This window comes from Haemaphysalis longicornis, unplaced genomic scaffold (assembly GCF_048455015.1).
Source record: "Haemaphysalis longicornis isolate Haplotype H1 unplaced genomic scaffold, Haemaphysalis longicornis Haplotype H1 scaffold_1, whole genome shotgun sequence".
NCBI classification, from domain to species: Eukaryota; Metazoa; Arthropoda; class Arachnida; order Ixodida; family Ixodidae; genus Haemaphysalis; species Haemaphysalis longicornis.
The window spans coordinates 297013608-297034421 of NW_027526203.1; the positions used below are offsets into that span (position 1 = coordinate 297013608).

Genomic DNA, 20814 nt, shown 5'->3' on the forward strand with positions numbered 1-20814 from the left:
AAATGGTTCGACCATCCGGTGTTGATAACGCGCGGTCAACGCGCACTTTCCTTTTCATATCAGTCACAACACTATCTACGCTCCCTTCGTCGTTACAAGATGAGGAAAAGTATGTGCACCAATGTTGCAATGGTACGCTGGTAGCGCGAGCAGAATGCAAGGCTGAGCAAACGAAATATGACACTCTCGGCAGCCTGCACGTGATGTGCAACACCGAATTTTCCCTTCCCTCGCTGCGACTGTTTAGGGACAATCGGGCCGCAAGATTGCTGTACTGTGCAATGGCGAAGGCCAACCCCAAAATGGGCATGCTTGTTGCATTTCTGAATTTGCCTTAAAAAGGTCTCACACATTGAAAGTGCAAAGCCTTGACAAGTGCTATCCTCAAGAGCTGCTCGGCTGCTGACCACAAGGATGCAGGATCTATCACCTCATCCGGTTGCCATTTTTCTGACGTAGACCAAAAACGAAGACTTCCACGTGTCGAGATCTGATTGATTGTAGGGTTTAGCGCGCCGACGCAACGCAGGCGATGAGGCGCGTCGTAGTGGAGGGCTCCGGATTACTTTTGACCACATGGCGATCTTTAACGTGCGCCGAAATCTCGTACACACGGGCGTTTTTGCTTTTCGCCTCCATCAGAAAAGCGGCCGTCGCGGCCGGGAATCGAACCCGCGTCCTCGTGCTCAGCAGCACAACGCCTTAGCCACTGAGCCACCGCGGCGGGTATGTGCCGAGATATCGACGCTTACACCCTTCTATATGCCATACTCAACAAGACTGAAACAGCTAAATTGGACGCCATTAATCAGAAAGGCATATAAGGAGGCTCTGGGACTCCCAGTAAGCACCTAGAATGAAAAAAAAAAACTTTTAAAACTGGGTATTCACAACACAGTGGCTGAAATCATCGAAGCTCATCTATCAAGCCAGCGACAAAGATTGGGGTCAAGTATCACTGGGAGAAGCCTCCTAAACAGACTAGGAATGACGTATCCTGTAGTCATACGTCATCGGGATGTGCCAATCGAACTGCGAGAGAAGATTGCAGTAGCGCCCATACCGCGCAACGTGCATCCAGTACGCCATGCAGGCAGGAGAGAGGCGAGAGCTCCCGCAATCGGAAAGGCCAACGACAACAGGGACCGCATGGTCTATTACTGATATGGCAGACTACGCCAAAAGGGGATCGATGACTGCTGTTGTGACAACCGCAACATCGCGTATTACCAGCATCACCTTACCCTGCACGACCACTGACCAAGCAGAATAGGCTGCCATTGCGTCAGACGACCGCAGATACAGTTATAACAGATTCGCAACAGGCACGCCGAAATTACCTCCACGGAAAAATATCCAAATGTACCTTAAACATTCTTATTCAACTTCCCCCTCACCGACGAGCAAACATTCTGGACTCCAGCCCATTCGATTCTCGAGGGCAATAACACCGCCCATAATACTGCCCGAGAGCTAACCCACCGGGCACCACGAGGGATAGAGGCTGCGAGCCCACTGCTTACCTACCACGATATCAGTCAGCATTACAGGCTCGAGCGAAGGGTTTACGCCCCGGCCCACGAATCGTTAACGAAAGCCCAGGAGAGATTTCTTAGGCTGCTACAAACGAATACGTTTCGCCACATGACGAAATTGCTCCTAAAGTATCCGGCCCAGTACTCCGCTCTGTGTCAGTTCTGTAGCGAACCTGGCACGCTCTACCGTATGGTGTGGGTGTGTCAGAAAAAAACCCAAGTTGACAGAATTCCTCGTAAGTCTTTATGAGCAGTGGGAGAGCGTGCTGTCCAGTTCCAGTCCGGAAGACCAGCTTCGGTTGGGTGAAAGGGCCGTCGCAACTGGCACATGAATGGGTTCCTGTGAGGACACCACTCCACAATTTTTTTAAATGCGAATGCATTTCTTAGTCGAGCCATGTCAGGCGCCGTGCGGCGTCCACGCGCCCGCAGGTGTTATCTCTCCGCTCTCACCCCCTCTCCCATAGCAACAGCTGCGAGCGCGCGCGCTCCTCCTCTCCCCTAGCAACTGGAGCAGGTGGTGCGGGCGGATCAGCGGCGAGTGAGTGGAGAGGAGGAGCGCGCTCAGGCGTGTGAGGGCGCTCGCATCGCGGGAGCTCGCCGGAGCTCCCGCGTGTGTGGGAGAGTCTAGGCGAGGGTAGGCGCGGTGCTTCGGTGCTTCTCCTCGCGACGCTCGCCCCACTCTCCCGTTCGCTCGGTCGCAAGTAAATTCCGCGCACTCTCGCGCAAAAGAAATGCATTCGCATTTCCTCACGATTCCCTTCGGGGAGGTGGGGTGAATTTTTTACTAATAAATTTTTTTATTCTCTCTTTATCGACGCACGTTAAAGATCTCCAGGTGGTCTAAACTGATTGATTGATTGATTGTGGGGGTTTAACGCGCCGACGCAACGCAGGCGATTAGGCGCGCCGTAGTGGAGGGCTGCGGGTTAATTTTGACCACCTGGGGATCTCTAACGTTAACGTGTACCGAAATCTCGTACACACGGGCGTTTTTGCTTTTCGCCTCCATCAGAAAAGCGGCCGCCGCGGCCGGGAATCGAACCCGCGACCTCGTGCTCAGTAGCGCAACGCCTTAGCCACTGAGCCACCGCGGCGGGTGGTGGTCTAAACTGCTCTGCCGGCATGCAATATACGGAGGTGTGCCTTTTAGCACAGGAGAAGCTTCGGGGCATCGAACGCGGCCGTATTTCTTGAGATGTGTGTTTCCACGGGTAAACAAAACAGTAAAGTCCCACCACGGGGTTTTAAATTATCCCGCGCCGAGTTCCCACATGAACAATTTCTCATCTTTTTTTGCTGCGTTCAGCCGTCGGATAAGCAAATCACCAAAAGGTAGATTTTGCTCTAGACATCCCTTCCTTTGTTCAACCATTAGCATATATCGAAACGTGCATCACGGTGAAGGCAGCGAGCGCCGTGGCGCCTGGTATAATAGTAGGTTTTATAGACGATAGTATTTATTAGGCTACTTAAAGGCGAAAATTTTGGTCTGTGTGTCTGTCTGTGCGTTCCTTGATTCAGCCGTCCCGGTAGAAATTATAACTGCAGAACCAGGTGAATATATGGGCAAAACAATTTTGAAACTACTAAAGCTGGAACAATGATTCGTACTTGTCAACATTGTTCAGGAAAAACCAAACATTAGGGATATTTGAGGTAAAAGAATCATACATAAATGATACTTCAGTGTTTTTTTATTTAAAAAAAGACGTGGGCATAATTTTTTTGTTACGTCAAACAAGAAACAACGCGCTAAAACAATATTTTAACCTCAAAATGCAAAAAGGGCTCGCGCTGGAGCCTTGGGCTCATGGCTCGCAATATTAACAAAAGGTCCCAGCAGATGGCCCGGCAGCAGTGCGAACGCGGCAAATTTGAATTGAATTCAGCAAACCGTCATTGCGTTTATCACGGCAGGACCGAGACAGGAGGGAAACAGCGTGGAAAGTAGGAGGGGGAGAGAGAGGGGGGTGGCAGTTACGTAGCAGGAGCGGCAGAAGACTATCGTAGTTGGGCGGAATTTGCAGCGAAGGAGCAGACACGCGGTAAATTTTTTAGGACGAGTAGAGCGGACTACATGGCATTTTTTGACACATCCAAATAATGATAATAGATATCGCACAGAAAACTGTCAGCGTATGGCGCGCAATTTCTCCTTTCGCAAGAAACCGTATCCCCCAACCTTACAAGCGCTACGTATTTCATCTTGGATAAAAAAAAGAAACGGCACTAAAGAAGTAAATGACACATGCATAAAGGCAGGTAAGTGCCGCACTATCACATTTGCCCAGCGTTCATAGTTTGCGCTTGTTCTGCTGTTTTGTCTCTTTCAAGGCTGTTTTGTTTTCGGAGATCCACTTCACTGACTAGTCTAGCTGGCTATATACTGCTGCCGCTGCTGCTGTTTCCGGAGGGGGAGTATGGCTGTCGACAAATGAAAGAGTGCCTTCCCAAAAAGAGTTCCATCTCGTGCGTCCAATCACCCTTTCAGTTTGTAATCCTATAATCGGTTACAAGATTCCGAAACGTAGCGGACACGTACAACGGGGGTGATGGTCAGCCGGAACGGAGGCGTATTCATGTTTACGCACATATTGATAATAGCTATCTGAAAGTGAATTCCAGTGATCAGAGAAATAATGAGTGACCGAGCGTTACTAAAGCTGACTTTTTTACAATATTTTGGCTCACATTCTACAGAAGGCGACTGCTAACAAATTTTTCTATTTTGCCGAACAACCGAATTCAGAGGTACCATTTATGTGGCTGCTGCAGGATTTCTTTTCTTATCGTACAACTGTAAAAAGAATTACATAGCTGGAATAAAAACACATCCTCTGGTAATGTACGGAGATGACGCGCCAGTACGCACGCCTAACTTCAGGGGTTTTATGTTCGGGGTGGTAAGCAGACAGGAGTGCGATTTCCACAACAAAACATTGATTGATTGATTGATTGATTGATTGATTGATTGATTGATTGATTGATTGATTGATTGATTGATTGATTGATTGATTGATTGATTGATTGAAGGGTTTAACGCGCCGAGGCTACACAGACGATGAGGCCTGGAGCTGCCGTAGTGGAGGGCTCCGGATTAATTTTGACCACTTGGGTATCTTTAACGTGCGCAGAAATCTCGAACACACGCGCATTTTTGCTTTTCGCCTCCATCAGAAAAGCGGCCGCCGCGGCCGGGAATGGAACCCGCGTCCTTGTGCTTAGCAGCGCAACGCCTTAGCCACGGCCCCTCAATCAGACGCACTTGCGTGCGCTTGATCGAGGGGCCGTGCCTTAGCTAATGAGCCACGGCGGCTGTTCATCATAACAATGGAAGCGGGAGAAAATGTCTCCCACAGACAATCGTGACCCTTGGTCAACATAAGGGCTGGGTGGGAAACTAGCTCGTAAATCGTCACTATATCTGCACTTCATCTGTTTTCCTCATTATCTGGCCTAATTGCTTACTGTTGTAAAAAATCTTGTTTGAATGCGCCAGGATTGCATTTAGTTTTTATGGTTGCTTTAAACTACGAAACACTTTTTCGCATTGCACTAATAATGTAACTCTCCGAACCGGTATTTTTTTAGGTTTGACACACCGATATATATATATATATATATATATATATATATATATATATATATATATATATATATATATATATATATATATATATATATATATAATTGTGTCGAACCGCAAAAAATACCGGTTCGGTTACGGTTCTGGTTCTCTGGTTCAGACGAAATCATTTCGTTCCGGTTCAGTACAAAATCACGTACCGAACCGGTTCGCGAACCGGTTCGATGAGTTGAATTATCACTGAAATTAGAAAAAAAACATTCAGTAGTTTAAAACGATAGTCAAAACAAAATACAAACAAAAATTCAAAATGCTGCTGTTCCCCAAGGGCAGTGGCGCAATTGCAAAGCAAACTTTAAACAATTACGAGATATTAGAAAAACAGATGAAGTGACGACGATTTACCACCCACTTTCTCGCCCAGACTTTGTTGTCCTAGCGACTATTCATAAAGCCACCGCCAAGAGATATGACGGTGGGATTTATTTTCGGCCCTTTCCTTTTTTGTTGATTGGAATCGCTCATCACGCTAACCTTGAAGCCTTAAATTTAGGCTTGCGTACTGGCGCGTTCAAATACCAGCGCTTAATACCAATGGCGCACATTTTTTATATTTGTAAGTAGTTGACTTGACTGCACTCACATGATCCCAACCCTAGCCTGGCTCTGCTGACGGCAGTGATCTCTTCTATGGCGTTCAAGGACCCACCATTTGTGCTACTCTGCTACTCCTCCCTGCCTCTTCACCCTCTTCCCTTATTGTGGTCGCATGGTCTTCCCTTTGAAATAAAGGATTACAACAACAACATTTGTAACAAAACAGAAAAATCCTACTACAGGCACATAAATACTATTTATGAATTAGATTATTTGGTCACCCTGAATAATTTGTTAGCTGTCACCTTATCGAATGTGTTAGCCACACTTTTGTTAAAATATACGCTTTAGTTAACGCTCACTCACTGCATTATTGCTCTAAACACTGCAATTCCTTTTGCGATAGCTATACCGGATTTGTGCATTACAATCAGTATGTCATCGTACCGCCTGACCCCCGGCCATCGTTTCGTGTGCTAATTTGCGGAATCTTATAACAGATTATGCTGTTACAAAAATGAAAGGGAAATTTGTCGCGCGGAGAATGAGATGGCACTTTTTTGGGTAGACGCTCTTCAATTCGTCCACAGCAGTACTCTCCTCCGGAACGAGTAGCAGTAGAAGTAATGTAGCGAGTTCGGCAGTAAGTACAAGTGCACCTCCGAAAAAAAGTAGACCTGAAAGAGACAAAACTGCAGAACAAGCAGAAACGATGATCGCTGGGCGAATGGGAATACGGTGTGACGTTCCGACCTGCCTTTCTGCACGTGTCATCTATTACTGTTTCTGCTTCCAAGACAAGGTATAATACAAGGTATAATATATATATATATATATATATATATATATATATATATATATATATATATATATATATATATATATATATATATATATATATATATATATATATATATATATATATAGATATATATACATATACATATAATGGTAGAAAGGTGGGCGGCGTCAAAGGCAACGGGTGCGACATTTTAGTCGTGGACAGCCTTTGGCACCAGCTATGTATACTACGAAGCCAAAAAAAATGTAATGCCGGCGCCACCAGACAGCAGGCGTTGCACTTTGAACATCAAGGTCGCCGGCCTGCTTGTAATCATCGGTACCGCACACCGCGGCGCCTGCTTTCGTGTGTCACGGGTTGAAGGTAGGGCTCGGGGTACCTGGGAGCGAGCGCAGCCTCGTACATTCAGGGAAACCGCTTTTAGGTTGGTTTTTAGTTTTTGCTCGTCGAGAACAATCATTTTGTAGCTGTTTCCCCCTGCTGCACCGTGCACCGTGTCCGAATTTTACGATAAAAACGTGTCTTGACTGCAGCGCTTTCAGCGACTGCACTATGTTAGAGCACGAGGCCTGCTGGCGTTTAGAACACGTGCGTGTCGTGTTTCTGCCTGTACCTGTGCTTACGAAATGAGAATACCTCTCTTTCGAGAGTGAAGAATATCCTTACAGGTATAGATAATTTTCCCCCTCCATTTTGGTCCGTTTTGATATTTGCCAGTTTGCTACTGGCTTTTTTTTCTTTCCTCGCGCCCCTACAAAGTCTCTAAAATATCAAAGCCTTTTTTTTCGCTTCACGTTGTAACAAAAACCCGGAACATTCCTACGTCCTTGATTCGAGCCGGGATATCTGAGTTCAACCGACGTGAAAAGAGCAGGCTGTGCCTTAGACTTTAGCATCCATGGACGTTCCTCGTCGGAGTGCCACATAGTGCAGACTGCCACCTAGACACGCGCGCTTGTACCGGAGCGGCACCGACGAGCGTGGAACTAGCATCACTGCGTGCAAGTTCGCTGCAGCCCCACGTGCACGAGCATCTCTCGGGAGGGCAGGCATGCCCGTGCCAGCAAGCCAGAAAGGCGGCTTCACGTGTGACAGAAAGCAAGCCTACACACGACCCTCTTTCATGGCTGCTCGGTGCAGATAATGCTTCTGCCCTCCTAGCTTTCCCTTATCTAGCCGCACATGCCTCGACAGGAGTCGCAGCCCTAGCGTCTGACACAAAGCGGCGTCCTCCTTGAGCAGCCATATATCTAACCCAACTCATGACGGAACCGGTGTTTTCTTACGCCGGATTCCCGTCGCCCTGCAGACGAAAGTGTGCAAGCGTCACGCCCGTGTTTAATTTCAATTATTTTATTTCACGCATTTATACAGAGAAAACATTGGGATGAAAAACACCTGGTCCCTTAGCAAGGTTGCTAGTAGTGGATCCATGCAACTCATAAATACACAAACACCGACTCAGGTAATAGGACATAATCTACATCGGCATGCTCGGCCTGTAGTTCCGGCCGAATAAAAAGTCTTTACTGCACTACTACTACTACTACTACTACTACTACTACTACTACTACTACTACTACTACTACTACTACTACTACTACTACTACTACATAATTCACTTAATAATATATGCGTATCAGAAAAAGCGGGAAACGATTTGGTTCACACAAAACCTACGTTATTTATGGCAATCACCACGCAGACATTAAAAGAAGCAGGCTGAAATATTTACAGGTGATGAATGACAGATTGTACAAAAGGTAGATGTTCATTTTCTCCGGTATGCTTTCTTAACGCAAAAGGGAAATTAGTGCTGTTCTTTACAATGATGGAGAAGCTGTTGCATATTTTCGTTCCAATATAGTTGATTGTGTGTTTAGCCGTTTACCATATAAATTGTTCACAGGCAGTATGTTGAAGTTTGTTTGTTTGGTGTCTGGTTTCACTTAGTGGGACCATAAATAACTAATGTTGGGGCGGGTTGGTTTTTTTTAAGTATTTTGCAGGTTCTAGGTAACACGGGCAGTTTTGTAATCTCTGGCGACTAAGAACGGCATAATACCTAACTTTTTAGATATTAGATGAGGGTTCTACGTACGATTAGGGAAAGTGGTAATCTCACAGCTGTTTTTTTTTTTGTAATGTTATGACGGTGTCTAGATACGATGGATAAGTATACCCCCACGACTATATACACAGTACGTTAGATGACAGTGAAATGTACTGAAATACAGCATTCTTCACGTCTGTAAGGGGAAACTCTGTCGTGCTTGATATAAGGTAAAACAGGCTTTGCTCGGCTTAGAACGGATGGTATTTATACGGGCTTTCTAGGGCATTCCTTTTTCTAACGTTATAACAAGATAACAGTAGGATTCAATTTCTGAAACTGTAGGTGCTCATAATTGTACGTTTATTTTCAACATGTGGTTGTTTGGGGATCAAAATATATTGCATTTAGCTTTGGATACGTTTAATGCCAGTCTATTATCGCAGAACCATTCTGCTACGTTACTCAGTTACGCATTTGCGCAGGATTCTATTTGCTTAATTTTATTTTCTGAAATCAGTAACACTGTGTCGCCAACGTAGATTATTGTTGGCGCGTTACTAATACAAAGTGGAAGATCATTTATGTGCAGTGAAAATAAAATAGCTCCCACTACGGAGCCGTCTGGTACCAGGAATTTATGCACCCCCACCCCAACACCCCCCCCCCCCCTAACACACCCCCCTAACACCCCCCAAAATGATTCCACAACTACGAGCACCCCACCCAGGGATTTTTACACTCCCCCAACAGCCTCCCAACATCCCCCAGGAGAGTTTCTACACCCCCCCCCCCCCCCCCGAAAAAAATCGAAATTCTAGATAAACCCCTGTGTGGGACGCCGCGCGTTCCACTCAGCCAGACGACTTTGCATCCAGGTCGATGCAAAGTCAGACGACTTCGACCTGTACACGCTGCTTAAGGGATTATAGATAACTTCGGAAAAACACCGATAACAATTTTCTGTTCATTCAGCAGTTGTTAATATTTGTAACGAAAGTAACCGCTGTAGTACTCGATTTGTTTGGGCGTAAACCGTGTTTGTTTTTTGTAAAAGGCCATATTTTATTAAATACTCATCAATTCGCTTTGCTAATAGCTTTTCAAAGCACAAGTTAATTATAGAAAGCACTGATATTGCTCGATAATTGCTTAAATACTGTTCGCCACTCTTATAAACTGGCGTAATTTTGGCTTTTTGTAAGCAAATCTAGGTATTTACCAGAGCGGTAAGCAGTATTGAATATATTAACTAAATAAGGGCAAATCATGTCGACATTAGATTGCACTATGTTTAGGAATATCCTATCGCAACCTCTCGCCTTACCAGTTGGAAGTGCAAGGATTACAATGCTTACTTTCTTAAAATATCGAAATATAACAAAAAGCAAAAGAGTGTAGTTGATGTTTACCGGCAGTCCTACATTAGAAAAGGAGGGTAACTCAGGCGCCAGATTCCTAGCAATGCAGCTGAAGTGTGCATTAGACTTGACCGCCAGACTGGAATTGCAGCCTCCGTACTTGGCAATATCTGGAAACTTTGGCAATATCTGTTCAAATGCATGTCTCGATTTTCTCAACGTTACCGTTCCTTAACGCGACCTGAACAACGCAGGCATCTCTACGAGTTTCAGTTACGGGCCTTGTTCGCATGGCTGCGGCAGGAGAGCAGCGAACCGAGTTGCTGCAGCGTCGATGTCATGTAAACGGCAGGATTCGCTCAGAATGCGCAGCGAAGTCACTGCGGAAGAAGGCGTAGACGCGCCCAATTGTGCCGCTCCGCGAGCCAGCTGCGATGCGCTTCTGTGGCTGCCATGTAGCACAGCGTTATTTTGTCTAGATGACTGGGTGAATAACTTAGTTGCGCAATCACCACAACTCTTGGGCAAAATAAAGTTTTTATTACTAGTACTGCTACTACCACTGCATCGCCGTCACGATGACACTATCACCGGCGCCCACGTGGAGGCTGGCCGATGAGGACAAGTTGCGCCTCGCATATCCTATCTTCGATGCCTCACGACAGTGCGCTTGGCTCACTTGCGTATGGGTCCGCTGTTCCTCGCAGCTAAGTACTTTCTGGTGAACCAAACGATAGAGGAAAAAGTTGTAGGGTTCATTCCTCTTTCATGGGAACTGTGCGGACGCATGTTACAAGTGCGCGCACGCACGCCGGCCTTTTTCTCCCGAATGGAGGTGCATGCTATTTTTCATAAATAGGGACACTCTCCTCCTGTCTACTTTGTTCTGCTGGTGAGCCCCACCCCCCGTCTTACAATTTTTGGCTCCAGCGTCGTCATCGATGGTGTCCTACCGCCTTGCCCGCAATTTCCAACTTCACTATCTCCGCAGTAGTTCCGTCGTCGCCCGTCATCATGTTGCCGAACCACTGCAATCTTTATTACTGGATTCCGTCTTCTGCGACCTTCGCAGTCCACCGCATGCGGCCGTTCCCGTCTCCCCTTGTCACTCCGCGCTTCTCAACCACACATCGTGATCATTAAACGGCTCCTGTTAGTGCCCTCCGGCTACCTACCGCACCTGTATTCCGCTCCTAGCTTTGTTGACGTTGAGCCAGGCGCCACACCGAGGTGAGGCGAGGAGGCACCGTTCTCCTCGAGGGTGGTGCGAGTCGGCAGTGTCCTGGGATGCAGTTGAAGTTGCGCTGCCTGAGAGAGGAGGGGGGTGAGCGAATGGGTAAGTTCTGCCCCCGGCGCAGCAAACACGAGCGCCCACCACGCTCTCGCGTCCCGCCACCGGAGGCGGCCCTCGCGGCCCGAGCTCCGAGGAGCGGTTGGTGCGGGACGTACGAAGCGGCGCGCTCCGGCCGCGGCCGACTTCAGCACGGCGCTATCGATCGGCGACGGGGCGGCGCGTCTTCCACCCGCCGCCGGCAGCAAAATGCTCGCCAGCCAATATGGCGACGCACCTCTGCAATGACCCTGGCCAGCGCGGGCTGGATGCGTCGCGCTGAACGGTGAGCGGCGGCGCTGCACGAGCCACGACGGCCGGTCCCCGCTCCCGTCGCCGCCGCGGATGGCCTGCTGGTTCCGAAGGCGGCCGCCTCTACTGAAACTTGCCACAGCCACCTTGCCCTAAGCGACGGTAAGCGCCGTATGAAGCCTCGCATCTTCCTCGCGCCGGCCTCCTGCCAGAGCCGCCGGGAAGTCCCACCGGTCGCCAGCCTTGCGGGCGGCGGGCCCTCTGGGGCCAGGCACCCATAACCGCCGGCAAACCTAGCAGGCCGCGGTGTTCGCACGCGCGCGCCGTGGGTAAACAATTCCTGCACGAGACGCTTGTGCGTCCAGTATTCAAGGCTTAGCCAGTGCGATATTGGTTAAGCTTTGAATCGGTACACATGTAGCACAACTAGCGAGAACTTGATGACGCGTTGCTCTCAAGCGCCAGCAAGAAAAAGAAACTCCAGTACTCGTCGTCTTCCGTCCTGTGATTTGTGCTTCGCACGGAATTTGCGTTTCTGTTTCGTTTTTTTAGTTCTTAGCAGCCTCATTACATTCCGCGAAACAACGATTCGTGGCCCTTGGTGATTTTGTTTCATGTGCGCGCGTTCGGTAATCTTATCACTAATGAGATTTTTGCTTTAGTTCTACGTTCATTTTGTGTCTATATGGAATGGTCTTGCCCGGACGATGGGGCTTGCTGTTTACATTTTCTTGCAGTTTGATGTTCCTTCATACGTGGTGCGCACCATCATGTCATTCAGTTTTGGCTCCTCAAGTGATGAGCAATCACGCTGGAAAAGTGCCGAATTACGGACACAATTTCGCTCAATTATTTTTTTTCCTCGAATTGAGGCTCGCGGGACACGAGGCGGCAACGAAGAGAGTAAAATGAGGAAACTTTGGCGAAGAGCGACAAGCCGATGTTCTAGTTTCAGGCACCACGTGTATTGCCCAGGGGATTACTCTGCTGGGATCAGTTTCACAACTTAGCGCTCGCGCATCCTGACTGTGTCTACGAGCGCGCGACGTACTGGTTTTCTGGCGAGCGTCATTGCGCGCAGGGGACGTGCCTGCACATTTTGTCGCAAACTTTATTCCATTTCGCGTTTCTTCTTCCTGCCACATCTCAAGAAGCACCGTGCCGCAGTGCAGTCGCATCGGCTGCCGGCAGTATGCCGTCCCTCGAACCACTGGGGCAACGAAGCGATCTAAGAGTAATAAAAAAATGAGCGTTCTACGCTTAAGCATGGACCGCATGGGTTACCAAATCATTTAGGTATTTTCTTCTTCTTTTTCTTCTTGTTGTTGTTGTTATTATTATTATTATTATTATTATTGTTATTATTATTATTATTATTATTATTATTATTATTATTATTACTGCTACTACTACTACTATTACCACAACTACCGCACATCGATCGCCCATGCTTCGTTTTTATTTATTATTACCTTTTATTACCCTTTATTTATTATTACTGTATTATTACCTTTCACAACTGATTCCGAACACTGTCGGTCCCTTTGCACGGTTAAATTTTACATAATGGACTGCTCGGTCCCATGACCTTTAATGTGATTAAGCGTGTGTGATACGACTTGCGGAAAATCCCCGTTATTCTTTTTCATTTAACACGATAATTTTTGTCTATAGCTAAGTCCCTACATGAGCCGCTGTTGTGATTTTAGGCTTCTAATTAACAGCCGCTACTGTAAAATGTGACTTGAACTGTAGGATGTCGCTTTTTGAATGGCAGTGATTGTAAGCTGTCACTCTTTAAAATCCTTCCTGTAAAATGCCATTCTACCAACTGCACAATATCTTCAATGGCTAAGCCCAGCCCACCGCGTTCCGAATCCCATCCTGGGCGAAATGTTTTTCTCGTCGGTGAAAATTAAAAAAAATATGAAATAGCACGATAAAAAACGCCTCCTGCGCTTACGAAAGTACGGCAGACGGTAAGGTGGTCTAAATTAGTCATCAGCACTATGACGCACTTCATAGCCTCATGTACAGGTGCCGTCATAAGTAATTGGAACAAGGATTTGTGAATATCACAAAATATTTCCCTTACTGGCTTTATAACAGCCGTTACCGGTTTACAGGAAGATTTTTCTATTAGGGAGGATACCCTTAAACGCACACGATGCAGGCCGGCAGTTTCCGGAATGAGAAATTCCTGCAAATTAATGAGACCATGTTCCAATTACTTTTGACGGCACCTGTACATAGCTTCGGTGTGTAAGCCCAACTTTAAATATCTTGCGATTTGGTTGTAGTTGTACCGATTCCTGCGATGTGCATGCACGTTCCATTTGTAAGAACATTTTCTGGGACCCACGGCTGGTCGTCTTGCATGACTGAAATACTTTGATCGACTTTTCCACTTTATGGCGGTACTTGGAGCCCGGTATTTGAGATGTGACACTTCGGTGATTTCGAATCGCTATTCATGTCAGCTTTCAACTTCAATCCTCAAAAACCAACCCTGTGCGTTCAGAACAGTACTGAAGCGCTGACACTGCAGAAAGCAAACCACTGCTCTTTCCGCCAACTGAGATATCGCTGCGGACATGGTTGCATTGGCCCGCCGATGTTTATAAACAGCTTGCGCTGGTCCCTCGTGTCACTTAGCACTCGAAATCGTTCTATTTCGGCGTTCCTAGCCTAGGTAGGCTGGGAATGCCTATAGGCTACAGTGACCGTTTTTTTAATTAGTCAGCTCCATTCTATAGCCAACATGGTTGGTTGCTTATAGCAATTATTACATTATTTACGGCACGCCGTGCATTTTGCCCGCACATGGACCTCAGGCTACGTTGTAGTAAATCCTAGCGGCCCGAAGTGTTTATTAGGATATACAGCATTTGTTTGTGCGTTTTGAAACCGTTACGCAAATAAAACCGGGCACTTCTTATTTTTTTAATCGGGAGAAAACAGAAGTCTGTATCACTGATGACAATGTTCTCCTCAGCGCAATTGTTAAAGACTATTCCCAATCTGAATCTGTTACAAAATACCACTTGTAATTTGGGCCACGCATAACCGAACTATGTCATTTAAGGTATAACTAGATTCTTGCGTTGCACTTACGATTTTAAATCGCTCTTGGTAGAGAGAAAACTACAAGTTAAAAAGGACGCGTGGTATGCGCTGTGAGAGCGGTGAACTAAACCAATTCGTAGCCCACCATGGCGCATCACAGCCGCAGTTTGGCCCTTCGAACAAGATTCTAAAACGTTTCATCCGGAGAGTTAAGCCCTGTAACACAGTTCTCCACCAGAAGAAGTCGCGCAAAGCCTGTCCAAACCTAAAGTTTCCTGATTCTTGGTCGTTGGTAGGAAGCCTCTTTGTTCTGGTAACGGAAATTTCATTTCAACGCGAGGTATACGCGAGAGCCTCCCGGGTGACTGCACAAGGGCTTACGGATCAGGCTAGGGGCGTCCGTTCCCCGTCTTCTCTAACTCACCGCGACTTTATTAGTACACGGCACTCGATTCTTCCCTGCCCGGCTTCTCTGAGAGGCTGTTAGCCGTAGCCCACGTGTCGCATTACCCACCTTTCCAGCGTCGTCTGTCCCTAAATGAATCAAGATTCACGCTTCTGGTTCATTTTTCCTCCACGGTAGCAGAAGTCTCACGTTCGTCGTCGCGCAAAATCGTTCGCGACAAATGCACGAGAGAGCGCCTTCTTGCACTTTCGTCAACGTGGAATAGGCTGTATGGGTAGGGTTGGCCTTAATTGCCTTTGTCATTGCAATGAAAACAAGAACTGAGTAAATGGACCGAATGAAGCACCACTACCAGGCGGTTGTGCGGCACGAAAGAGGTGCAATAGCTGTAAGACGGAGGAAAAAGAACTCCCAGCGGTGCAGAAAACTCCTGCGGACCAACGTTGCTTCAGTGACTTTGTGTGTCGCGAACGCCATTCGAAGGTGCTATGAAAAAAAAAAAAAAAAAAAAAAAACACGCGCATCTGAAATAAACGGGAAGAAAAAACACGCACGGTTTAATACACTCGGTGCAGAGGGGACGCATGCTTTCTTCTTCTTGCTACACTTCCCGGAATTCAGTGAATGACTCAGTGGTATAGCGCTTGCGTAAATCTCCACGATAATTCTGAACTGAGTCGCCCACCATGGGGGCGTAATTCCAATGCTGCAGAATCTTCTAGTTTGTGCCTACAGCGACAGCTTGTACGGGACGTGTCCACTGCGCTCTCATTTAGCGTGAGGCAATGACGCCTAAAGTTTACTCCGGTGACAGGTTCCACGCGCGGGATTTCCCGAAAACCTAGGATCGAAACAGCCAATTCCTGACGACGTCATCTCGCCCCCTACCATGCGTCCACGGCATGTGTGCGTGCACGCCCACTCGAGGCAACTGGCCAGTAAGGCAAGATGAGAAAATACGACAGCTGTATACGGCGGCTCCACCTGAATTCGCGGGGAGACTCGTGTCTGCAGAACACGGCTGCGGTCCTGACCGGAGCCCTTTAAATCGGCCTAAACGGAAGGGTGCTTGGTTCGTCAAATTTCTCAACAACCTGTTGCAGCGAAGTTGTTAATGCTACTTCGGCCGGAGTCATTCGTCATGGTCGTCGATGTAGATGGACAAAAAAAAAATCTTTGTCACACTACGCCTCAACATGCGCCCCCTCGCGTTGGTGGGGAGCGGGTTATAATGGTGCCCATTTAGGGGACTTCGGCACACGCATTGACATCACGCGCAACCAAGCAAAATCGCATTACCGGCATTTCTAGTCAATCCCGCCTAATTTAGTAAGGGGGCGTCATAGTTCTCTCTCTCTCTCTCTCTCTCTCTCTCTCTCTCTCTCTCTCTCTCTCTCTCTCTCTCTCTCTCTCTCTCTCTCTCTCTCTCTCTCTATCTCTCTCTCTCTCTCTCTCTCTCTCTCTCTTTCACCTACAGCCACTCTAGAACGGCTTTCACCTTGCGGCGCTTAAAATAACGGTGATGCGACGGAAGCGTGCAACGGTCTGCAAGCGAAGACGCGTGGCCGCCCCCGTCCCGAAACTTGTGATGGGCCTCCTGCACAGACGCACGTCCTGTCGCGACTGTTACGCATTGGCTGTAACCGCGATGGCGTCACTTCAGTCGCAGTTATTGCGCCTGCTGCAGGCGGCGAAACTATGGCCGAACGGATGTGAACTGCCGCTAACGTGTATATAGGGCTTAGGCTTCCCGTTTTTCTTTTTCCTGTGAATTCGGACCACCTTAATCCGGCGTAGCTGAAAGACGCCAGACAAAATGGCCGACGACGAAGAGAGATTAAAAGTAAAGTTTTACGGGGCTGGAAGAAGAAGGATACATTTTTGTCTCAATGGGTTTCGAACCCAGGGCCTCCGGAATACGCGGAGAGCACTCATTCGCAAATGCCACTACGGCATCATGGCTAAAAGCGGACCTAGTGAATAAGTTGTGGTCTTCCTCCACGTATAAACGTGTGTTGTTAAAGGCATGCACTGAGGCGTATACATGAGTGATTTAAGCTGCTGAGAATTACACGAGTAGCAGTTGGGTGAGTAGTAAAGTACGTCCTAGCTAAGTGTCCTCTGCTTGGCGATGCGAAAACGGGTATGAGCCATAAGGATGATGATCATGCTTAGCGGCTTCCCCTTTGTAACGGGGTGGCGTTGCGCAGCGACCTGAGTCGTAACGCCACTGTACAATAGCCTTGCCATAGAAAATACCCTTTATGGTATTTTTGTGCTAGTCTGACTTGTTTGTTCGGATGTCTTCCCTGCTTCTTCTCTGCTCTCAACATTCTAACCAACATTATAACTTTCTTTTACTAACCTCTACTGCTTTCCAATTAACTTTTCCGCTACCTAAAAGCTAAGGGCTTCGGAAGCTGGATGTCTCCCTCACTGAGGATTGGACGGATACCTTTGCGCTCCGTTACAATAAGTCGTATGGTTTCTGCCTCCCTGCGCGCAACTTGCGCACAGTTCTTAAGAGTTTTGTTCGCAAGCAACCCACCCGGGCTTCAAAAAGCAATGCACTCCCCCTGGTATTATCAAAGAACTTTTTCCTCGTGATATCCCGCTTCCCGATTCTGTAGATATATAAGGACTCCTTTGCGTCTATCCTTTTTTCTCCGTTCGTTGTCTTCGATTCTTTCACTTCATTTTTTATTGCCTTGGTCGTTTCTCCTGCGCTTTCAGGTTTCATACACTTTGTCCTAAGCCTTCTGGTTTTGTTTCTCTCCACTGTGTGTCCTCGCTTTTCGTGTGAAGATACCGTAACACTGGCCGCCCATGGACATCAATATTTCTAAGTCGTTCTTCACAACTGCGCTTCTCTCACTTCAAAGGAAGCCCATCCCATGTCTCCCTGCACTGCCTCATTTGTTGTTTTGCTGTGGGCTCCTAATGCCAATCGACCTGCCGCCCTCTGGTTCACTTGTAGCCCTGATTGGATCTCTGGTTTGACACAAACTACTGCGTTTGAAAAGGTGAGTGCCGGTACCGTTACACCCTCCCAGGTTCCTCTCACATACTTAATATTTGTTGTATCTCCATAGTGCTCTGTGCTTTGTGATATAGGCGCTTCTTTTTCCTTTCATTCTTAAATGCTAATCATGCGGTTTTAGTTATGCCTCGCCTTCATTTATCCATATGCCCAGATATTTGTATTTCGTTACCCGCGGTATTTTTGCTTGTTAAACGAATACCGTTTCTTTACGAACGTCGTCATTAAAGACCAGAACTCCCGACTTTGCTGTGATAAACTCTAACCCCAGTTCAGTGGCTACTTCCCCGCACATAGCTGTGAGCTGTTGCAGACACTGTTCACTACCAGCTATACTATGTCATCTGCATATATCAGTCCCCGGATATGTTGTTCCACTTCATGTCCTTTGCGGCTATAACATAGAGTGAAACTTATTTTACTGTCCTCAAGCTTCCTTTCTAGTCTTTCCATGTACAGCATGAACAGCAATGGTGACAAAGGACAACCCTGCTTTAAACCTCTATTTGTAACTACCGGTTCGGTGCACTTAAGGTCCTCCCCGGTAATTTGCACCTCGCTCTCATTCTAAATTCCTTGCAGCAGCTATATACAGTCCTGGCCTAATCCCTCCCGCTCAAGTAGGCTCCATAGAAGTTATCTATCTGCATTGCCGTAGGCTCCCTTTATATACAGAAATGCTATCCATAATGATCGTTTTTGAGCTATTGACACCTCTATGCATTGGGTTAGGACAAATAGGTTGTCCCCTAAGCGCCTGCCTCGTCTGAATCCATTTTGTAGTTGTCCCAGTATGCCGTTCCCCTCTATCCATGATTGTAGTTCCGCTTTTATGACTTGCATTGCCAGCCTGTAGGCCTGTACGAGCGGGCATCAGCTCTGTCTCCTTTACCTTTATATATCAGCTTCATCTTGCTCTTACGTGCTTAGTTTTTATCAATTTTTCGATTGCTCGAATCAGTTGTGCTTTGGTTTTTTGGGCCCTGCAGGTTGGCCAGCCTTATCTCATCCGAGCCTGTGGCCGAATTAGCAAGGAACATTTTATTCGGCTTTTTTTATTTTCAGTTTAGTTTCTTCGAATTTAGTTTTTTTTTATCTGTATGCACGTGAGTTGCCCCACTCGCTAAACCGTTCTTCATAATTCTCTTGTATGATTGAGCGAATGATGATTGATTGATTAATTGATTGATTGATTGATTGATTGATTGATTGATTGATTGATTGATTGATTGATTGATTGATTGATTGATTGATTGATTGATTGATTGATTGATTGATTGATTGATTGATTGGTTGATTGATTGCAGGGTTTAACGCGCCGACGCAACGCAGGCAGCGAGGCGCGCCGTAGTGGAGGGCTCCGGATTAATTTTGACCGCCTGGGGATCTTTAACGTTAACGTGTACCGAAATCTCGTATACACGGGAGTTTTTTCTTTTCGCCTCCATCAGAAAAGCGGCCGCCGCGGCCAGGAATCGAACCAGCGTCCTCGTGCTCAGCAGCACAACGCCTTAGCCACTGACCCACCGCGGCGGGTGATTTAGCGAATGTGAATTACCGCCTTTTTCCCTTTTAGTACCTTACGCTAGTAGCGTTAGAAGCCTGACGTTAGCATCCTGACATTAGCACCCTGACGTTAGCAGCGCCATGATGCGACATCTACTGAGAAGTATATAATAATGACACGTTCGACAAGTGGGCACTAATGGTATCGCATTCACTACATCACAAGGAGTACTTAGGTATTTTCGTAATTTTGTTCTGCTCTTATTGTAAAATGTGATTTTCTGCTTTTTTCGGCAAAGATTTGTTTACATTTAAGGTTACCGGGTTTTGTCTATTGTTATATACGTGCTGTATTTTAACTGAGCGCGATGTTTTTTTTTTTTCAATTTTCGGGCTCTTAATGTGAGATTGGGATGAAACAATAGTAAAAATAAAAATAAGGGTCAGGTAAAGCGGTAAACACTTGTTAATTCGAACTCGAAGGGCATCATAAATTAGTTCGAATTAAACGCGCTACGCGCGTAGAAACCAGAGAAACCACATCTGGACTTGTAAGCGACAATTACGCTTGATGCGGCCGGTGATTTCGAGAATTAATTGAATGTAGCCCTAACGGCGAATGAAATTAAGTGATCAGTCAGTCATGCGTCAGAAACAAGCACCGGAATGCATTCACATAAGCAGCGAGCCTTCATGCCAAATTATAGGACGCCATTTATTTGTTGTTTTGCGTCTCTGGTAAATTTGGTTTGGTTTTGCAACGCACTGTACTCACTAGGGGTCTATTTCTATCTCCGAGGTGCGGTGTAAGGCGGGGGCTGCTAGTTCGAATTAACCGTTGTGAATGCCGACGCGTTCGAATTATCGGAGGCTTTTTCCACTGAAATACACAGTGTTGCGCCGTAACCCGGGCGTCAGTTAGAACTAACTGTAAGTTCAAATTAACCGAGTTTCAATTAACGAGTTTTTACTATTTGAAATGACCTTATTTTGCCACACCCTCGTGGGGTTCGGTCTTGTGTCACAGTGAACATGCAGCCAACCCGTATGACGTTCTGAAATTAAGTGGTGGTATTTGAAATCTGAAATCGTTAGTAAAACGTATTACATGTTTATTTCTAACATTTACGACTCATGAAACACGAAAAAGGAAGAACCACGCACCATGGCACAGCACAGTGGCGGATAAATGACCATTATGAGCAACAAAACTTTGAATTGCATGTCTGCGTGTAGGAAGCACAAAGGAAACCCAGGCGCAGGTTGAAGGGAAGCAT

The 20814-nt window shown here is 46.8% G+C and overlaps 1 protein-coding gene across 17 annotated transcripts in view; it reads left to right on the forward strand.

Moving 5' to 3' along the window:
- Window positions 1–20814, forward strand: part of LOC144148562 (E3 ubiquitin-protein ligase MARCHF8-like) — a 190236-nt gene that overhangs the window by 121896 nt on the left and 47526 nt on the right. Inside the window, exon 1 of one of the 17 annotated variants that reach the window (XM_077680179.1) lies at window positions 11495–11681. The exons of the other annotated variants lie outside the window; for them this stretch is intronic. The gene's annotated coding sequence lies outside the window, so the exon portion shown is untranslated. Of the gene's footprint in view, window positions 1–11494; window positions 11682–20814 lie in introns of those variants that run through there. 17 annotated transcript variants of the gene reach the window in all.